Source organism: Armigeres subalbatus, chromosome 3, assembly GCF_024139115.2.
Source record: "Armigeres subalbatus isolate Guangzhou_Male chromosome 3, GZ_Asu_2, whole genome shotgun sequence".
Classification (NCBI taxonomy): Eukaryota; Metazoa; Arthropoda; class Insecta; order Diptera; family Culicidae; genus Armigeres; species Armigeres subalbatus.
In genome coordinates this window covers 94254898-94263458 of record NC_085141.1, presented here as the reverse complement: position 1 = coordinate 94263458, position 8561 = coordinate 94254898, and positions in this window count along the sequence as shown.

Below are 8561 nucleotides of genomic sequence, written 5' to 3'. Positions count from 1 at the left end.
ACCGATCGGTTCTGTGATCACTTGATGATTTACTGTTGAACTGCTTCAGAAGCCATGATAATCTGCAACAACCACCTCCGATAGCCTTCCATGGAAAAGATATTTTAGTTACTAGATAAAGATTGTCGCTTCGGTTCCCTTTGTTCTGCTGTCCGGATCATGTTGGGTACCAAGCTGTCAAATCGTATGGATTTTCCTTCTTTGACATTTAGCTCCCCTATCCTCGCCAGCACTCCTCGGCCCTCCTTAGCCGTGCGGTAAGACGCGCGGCTACAAAGCAAGACCATGTTGAGGGTGGCTGGGTTCGATTCCCGGTGCCGGTCTAGGCAATTTTCGGATTGGAAATTGTCTCGACTTCCCTGGGCATAAAAGTATCATCGTGTTAGCCTCATGATATACGAATGCGAAAATGGTAACCTGGCTTAGAAACCTCGCTGTTAATAACTGTGGAAGTGCTCAATGAACACTAAGCTGCGAGGCGGCTCTGTCCCAGTGTGGGGATGTAATGCCAATAAGAAGAAGAAGAAGAAGAAGAAGAAGATCCTCGCCAGCAAAAGATGTTCCGGACAGCGACGACAGCGACAATCTTTATCTGGTTACTAAAATATCTTTTTTCCATGGCCATTAAAGTCTCTGCAGTCACTATTTGATGTGTTTTGTTCTTTCAAAAAAAAAAATCTTCTTGAATCAGCCTATTTAAAAAAAAAGTGATACTGTAAAGAACTTATTTAAGATTTATTTCCAATAATGCGCCGCTCCAATTGCTCACAACAATAAAACCATAAACCATAGGGTTTATGTCTCTCCAAGACACGTGGATTCTTTTTCGCAAATTTCATATCAATTTGTCCATTTCGAAACATGTGCTGTGCAGATATTTACACAATAAAACCATAGTCATTCCTATCTCACGCTTCCACGGGTCGTCCGATGACGAAAGACCGCCAGCTAAGGATTGTGCACTTAGCTGGTAGTGCAGCCTGGGCACTTTTGTCCTTCTGACATCAGCTAGAGTGAGAAGGTACGCCTCGAGCGTCTGTTCACCAAGAGGTGCGGATCAAACAGCGTCTGCCTGGTACCCAGCGGCTGATTAACGAAATACTGTACCGCGTCAGCTATACCTAAGGTGGCAGAACCATCAGCGCAATGTAGGTAACGCGACCCCGGTAAGGTAGCTTACTGAAGCCTCTCAAATACCACGAAAAATGGAGATAGAAGAAAAAGAGAACGTTATTTTTGGCAACCGACCCGGCAACGAAATAAGGACTATGATTGGAAGAAACTCGGTACCTGGAATGTCAGGACCCTAAATGAACCTGGACGAGTGAGCCTTCTGGCTCGCGAACTGCAGAAGGTTGGAGTGAACGTGGCCGATATTCAAGAAGTCCGATGGCCTAGATCCGGAGAACGTGAATTCCAAGCCGTGGACCCCACGACCAGCACTGTATTCAAGTATAACATCTATCACAGTGGCGGCGGAAAAGCAGAGCATGAATCTGTGTGTTGAGGATACGGGGCAAATTCTTCAATTACGTTTACGCACCGACAAACGATAAATCCGAAGACGTGAAGGACACGTTTTATGAATGTCTTGATAAAGCCTATGGAGAGTGCCCAAAGCATGACGTGAAAATTGTTATCGGAGACGCTAACGCTCAGATCGGTTGAGGGGACTTTTTCCGTCCCATAATCGGTAGGAGGAAGCAAGATCAGCCGAAAAACGAACCCACCGCCGGAAGAAGAAAGAATATGAAGAATAAATTATTAGTGAGGCGCAGGAAAAAACGGAGCATAACGATATGCGGAGGTTCTATGAGTCTGACAATGGCGTGCGTAGAAAATTAGCGCCATCTCCCGGCATTTGCAACGACCAACAAGGGAATTTGCTGACAGATAAAACCGAAGTGGCTGCCAGGTGGAAGCATAACTTCGAGACTTTGTTGAATACTGGAAGTGACGGTGCATCGGAGAGCAGAATAAATATTAGCGACGATGGACAAGCTGTGGAGTCGCCTACACTATATGATGTTAAAAAAAAGCTGTTAAAGAGCTGAAAACAATAAGGCTGCGGAGAAGGACCAGCTCCCGGCTGAACTTCTCAAAAATGGCAGTGAGCAGCTTGATGAAGTTCTGCTCCATATTATGTCGAAAACATGGGAAGACGAGGAAATGCCTGCTAGCTGGTTGGACGGCCTCATTTGCCCTTTCTTTAAGAAAGGGCACAGACTGGAGTGGAGCGCCAATTACCGAGGAATAAACCTCCTTAATTCGGCGTACAAAATTATGTCCCGTATTCTGTTCAACAGATTGAGACCGCTTGAAGAGTCTTTCGTCGGCGAATATCAAGCAGTTTTTCGTGAGGGCTGATCAACGACGGATCAAATGTTGACCCTGAGACAAATCCTTGATAAATTGAGTAAAACTTGCAGACACATCATCTGTTTATTGATTTCAAGGAGGCGTACGATTCAGTGAAACGGAATGAATTATGGTAAATTATGCTTGAACATGGTTTTCCGGCGAAACTGATACGGCTGATTCGTATAACGTTGGACGGATCGAAATCAAGTGTAAGGGTTGCGGATGAAATATCGACGTCATTTGTTACCTTAGATCAGAGGTTCCCAAACTTTTGGATATGCGACCCACCTAGCTGAATCCCGAATTGCTTGCGACCCATCAGCACCAGGTACCAAATCCATTGATTTTGTGAAATTGGATAAAAATGAGTTCGCGTTAGATTGGACAAATTATAATAAATTGCTTTATATCCCATCATTGTATTTGCCAAAAATCCGCCAATTTTTTGGATTGGATGTAGATTTGATTTGGATAGAATTTGAATTGAATTTGGATTGAATTTGAAATTTATTCAGATTGAATTTGAATTGGATTTCGATTTGATTAGAATTGGATTTGGATTGGATTTGAATTAGATTTCGATTGGGTTTTAAAAAGATTTGGATTTGATTAAGATCGGATTCGAATTGGATTAGGATTGGTTTTGGATTGGGTTCGGGGCTTACATTTGGATAGTATAAGACTTCGAAAAAACATAGTGTGCTGTGAATGAAGAAGGTCGCAAAATTTCGTTGTCCCGTCACAATTTTCTAATTCGTTTGGAATTCCTTCCAAAGATGAAAAATGCATTGCTTTTTTTCAAGTTGTCGAACAACATGAAGTGCTCTAGGACTGAAGATGGCTGTTGGAGTTTCTCTGTGGGCATTTTCAAGCTGGTGTATACGGTAGGAGCATTATTTCTAGCGCTATGGTTTCCAGTTCATCTGGAAAATAATGCGGATCAAGAAAGAAACATGGTGGACATCGAGGAGCTAAATTTCATCATGATGAAACAAATTAATCACGATAGTTCAACGCCCTGAAGATAATCGCCACTCCGAGCAAAGCTTGGGTGCGGATTTCAACACACTCTATTCTGGCAACTGGCAGAGGGAATCTCAGAAGTAATGGTTATTGTAGGTCCAGTCTTAGTCTCGTAAGTACATCATTTCCTTCAATATAATCATCATATTCTTTTATTCACCATATTGATTCTATTTTGTCCATGTATTACGGTCGATTCTCCATGAGTCGATGTTCTGATCCTTCATACCGACCGTATTCATGAAAGCAAATCCTACCATACAAAAACATTTTCTGGGTTATCGAGTCAGCACTTTCTAACAGCTCATGTGTAACTTTTACCTGGATTGTTCGCGTGCATTTTCAGTTCAAAATATTTAAAAATGATTAAAATGTCATGCATTAAATTCGGTACACTGTATGCAACTATTTCATAACTAAACCGATTCCCGAGGCCAAGTAGTTATAGGGTAAATCACTACTTGGGCCTATGGTTACGATTCCCGGCTCACTGCACATAAAACTTATGATTTATACTATTTGGAAGCCGTAGGTTTACGAATGATAATTTTTTTAAAGTCTCACATTTATTTCGCACAATATTTAATATTTTTAACCATTTATTTCACTCCTAATTGAGCCAATTATAGAAAATAAAAATGTAGATATCTTCGTTTTTCGTTGTAACACCACTGAGCCGGAGTGAATCATTCTATTTTTACAAAACGGTATCTTAAAATAAACACATACCTGAAAATCGTCACAGTGAACGATACAATTATTGCTTAAAGCTGTTAACCACCACACAATAATGCTAAACTCACGCACTTCAAACCTTCCTATTTGTTCGTTTCACTAGAACTTATAAAAATCCCCTCAGCCCGTGCTGCCAAAAGGCCAGGAATCTTTTCTAGTATGTATAAAATAATCCTTCATCGTTAAGAGGAGGACTGTTTTATACGTTGACGCTATCATGTTATTTATAATTCTCTCGATTTCAAAAAGTGAAAAGTATTATTTTTGGATGTTTGAAAGGAATTTGGATGAGTGAATATATCTTCTCATCCAGATAAAGACTATTATGAATAATACCATTTGGCATCACGTTGTCGTGGAACGTACATATTTTTGTTTACGTCGCATTTTCTACCGTCTCTAGAGTGAATGAGAGATTTATATGTTGAGGGATTGAGTAAAAATCGCTTATGCTGGGAATCGAATTGATGTATGCTGGAAAAGCAATTGCAGTGACTGAAATACGTGCTACACCTCATAAGTTTAAATAAAAGTTTTTTCAAACGATGTTATGCAAGGATACCCCTTTTTAGCAGAATTGAACCCCATTGCAGTGTTTCCATTTTCCATATGCCTGTAATGTTACACCAGACACACTTAAGAAAACAAATCCTGCCATACATAAACATATATCTGGGTTACCACAATAGCCTTTTCATTATTATTAAACTATATCTAAAAAATAGACTCGTTAATTTATCAATTAATATAATTATTTATCAATATCTTTTGGCATAGTGAAAAAGTTAATTGTCTTAATCGGGTTTGCTTCTGCTACGACAATAGAGGCTTGTTTGCAGCCGTTTGATCATTTATTCATCCACTTAGAACTAATTTGTTGATCAAAATCATTATCATATCAGGGGGGAGGGGCAATTTAATTTCTTTTTGCTCTTTTTTCGTTTCAGAGAGCGAGCAAAGGCGCTTAAGCCTAGGCTATTAGCCAGGGCAAGGCTAATACCTTCGCCCCATCCGAGGAAAATCATCGGCAAGGATAATGGAGTGACATAAATTTCTTAGCAAAGTCACTCCCAACGTATTTCCACAAATTTTCTATCATTTGCTTATAATGATACTCCTAAACCACATACCCTACCCACCATCCAAATCTATAAGGGCGTCGGTGAGTCGCTGGCCTCTCGTTAAGTAGATGTCATATCATCATTTCCTTCCCTTTCCTAGTGACGGAGAAGATGGGCGTGGCCAGCAATGATAGCTTTCATGTTTTATCATTTTGGACCCTCAATTGGATTTCCATTGAATCCCAAATGGAAATCCATAAGCAATTGGGGTAAGAAAGGTAAAGAATATACATGACAACTATCAGTATGCAATCTACGAAATACTCCGTTACAACGCAACGCAACGCAACGCAACGCAACATTTGGATAGTATAAGACTTCTTTCTACTTGCCCAAATATCGTATAACAAAAAAAGTCAGGTGCTCAAGTCATCCAATGATTGGTTAGATCCTAATTCAAAATATGGAATAGATTTGTGGGACAAAATAGTAACAAAATTATGAATTAAGATTTGTCTTTCGCGACCCACCACTGAACAGCCCACGACCCCCCTGGGGGTCGCGACCCACAGTTTGGGAACCTCTGCCTTAGATGGATTGAAGCAGGGTGATGCACTCTTGAATCTACTGTTCCATATAGCGCTCGAGGGAGCGATTAGGAGAACTGGTGTGCAAAAAATTTTTTATTTATCATCAGACTAAGGCCGGAGTGGCCTGTGCTGCACATAAAAGACTTCTCCATTCAGCTCGGTTCATGGCTGCACTTCGCCAATCACGCAGTCTGCGGAGGGTCCGCAAGTCGTCCTCCACCTGATCGATCCACCTTGCCCGCTGTGCACCTCGCCTTCTTGTTCCCGTCGGATCGTTGTCGAGAACCATTTTCACCGGATTACTGTCCGACATTCTGGCTACGTGCCCGGCCCACCGCAGTCTTCCGATTTTCGCGGTGTGAACGATGGATGGTTCTCCCAACAGCTGATGCAACTCGTAGTTCATTCGCCATCTCCACGTACCGTCCGCCATCTGCAACCCACCATAGATGGTACGCAACACTTTCCTTTCGAAAACTCCCAGTGCGCGTTGGTCCTCCACAAGCATCGTCCAGGTCTCGTGTCCGTAGAGAACTACCGGTCTTATAAGCGTTTTGTAGATAGTCAGTTTGGTACGGCGGCGAACTCTATTCGATCGGAGCGTCTTGCGGAGTCCAAAGTACGTACGATTTCCAGCCACTATGCGCCTCTGAATTTCTCTGCTGGTATCGTTATCGGCGGTCACCAGTGAGCCCAAGTACACGAATTCTTCAACCACCTCGATTTCGTCACCACCGATAGAAACTCGTGGTGGGTGGCTCACATTGACCTCTCTTGAGCCTCTTCCTATCATGTACTTCGTCTTCGACGTGTTGATGACTAGTCCAATCCGTTTAGCTTCGCTTTTCAGTCTGATGTAGGCTTCCTCCATCCTCTCAAAGTTACGTGCCATGATATCAATGTCGTCGGCGAAACCAAATAACTGGACGGACTTCGTGAAAATCGTACCACTCGTGTCAATCCCTGCCCTTCGTATTACTCCCTCCAAAGCGATGTTGAATAGCAGACACGAAAGACCATCACCTTGCCGTAACCCTCTACGGGTTTCGAAGGGACTCGAGAATGCCCCTGAAACTCGAACTACGCATATCATCCGATCCATCGTCGCCTTGATCAACCGTATCAGTTTATCCGGAAATCCGTTTTCGTGCATTAGCTGCCATAGCTGGTCCCGATCGATTGTATCATATGCGGCTTTGAAGTCGATAAATAGATGATGTGTGGGCACGTTGTATTCGCGGCATTTCTGCAATACCTGACGTATGGCGAACACCTGGTCTGTGGTAGAGCGTTCACCCATAAATCCCGCCTGGTACTGCCCCACGAACTCCCTTGCAATTGGTGTTAGTCGACGGCATAAAATTTGGGAGAGTACCTTGTAGGCGGCGTTCAGCAATGTGATTGCGCGGTAGTTGCTACAATCCAGCTTATCGCCCTTTTTGTAGATGGGACACACGACACCTTCCATTCACTCCTGCGGCAGAACCTCATCCTCCCAAACCTTGGTAATCACCCAATGCAGCGCTCTAGCCAGTGCTTCACCACCGTGTTTAAACAGCTCTCCTGGTAGTTGGTCAACTCCAGGGGCTTTGTTGTTTTTCAGCCGGCCGATCTCCTCCTGGATTTCCTGGAGATTCGGAGCCGGAAGTCGCATGTCCTGCGCGCGTGCTCCTAGGTTCATTACCATACCGCCACCGTTGTCCGCCATATCGCCATTCAGGTGCTCTTCGTAGTGCTGCCGCCACCTTTGGATCACCTCACGCTCGTTCGTAAGAAGGTTCCCGTTTATGTCCTTACACATATCGGGCTGTGGCACGTGGCCCTTACGTGAACGGTTCAACTTCTCATAGAACTTTCGTGCGTTATTAGCGCGGTACAGTCCCTCCGTCTCTTCACGGTCTCGATCTTCCTGCTGGCGCTTTTCCTCCGGAAAATCGAGTTTTGTCTGTTCCGCGCCCGTTTGTATCGTGCCTCGTTCGCCCTCGTGCGGTGTTGCAGCAATCTCGCCCATGCTGCATTCTTCTCCTCAACTAACTGCTCACATTCGCCGTCATACCAGTCGTTTCTCTGATCCGGAGCCACCGTGCCTAGTGCAGCGGTTGCGGTGCTTCCAATGGCGGATCGAATATCTCTCCAGCCATCTTCAAGAGATGCTGCGCCTAGCTGCTCTTCCGTTGGGAGTGCCACTTCCAGCTGCTGCGCGTAGTCTTCGGCTAGTCTACCGTCTTGTAGCCGCCCAATGTTAAGCCGCGGCGGACGACTCTGACGCGTGTTGATCACCGTCGAGAGTTTTGAGCGCAGACATACTGCGACGAGGTAGTGGTCGGATTCAATATTCGCACTGCGGTAAGTGCGTACGTTCGTGATGTCGGAGAAGAATTTACCGTCGATTAGAACGTGGTCGATTTGGTTTTCCGTTACTTGATTAGGTGATTTCCATGTGGCCTTGTGGATATTCTTACGGGGGAAGAAAGTGCTTCGGACTACCATTCCGCGGGAGGCTGCAAAGTTTATGCATCGTTGGCCGTTGTCGTTCGATACGGTATGCAGACTATCCGGTCCGATGACCGGTCTATACATTTCCTCCCTTCCTACCTGAGCGTTCATGTCACCGATGACGATTTTGACGTCCCGCAGTGGGCATCCATCGTATGTCTGCTCCAGCTACGCATAGAACGCTTCTTTCTCGTCGTCGGATCTCCCATCGTGTGGGCAGTGCACGTTGATGATGCTATAGTTGAAGAAACGGCCTTTTATCCTCAGCTTGCACATCCTTGCGTTGATTGGCTGC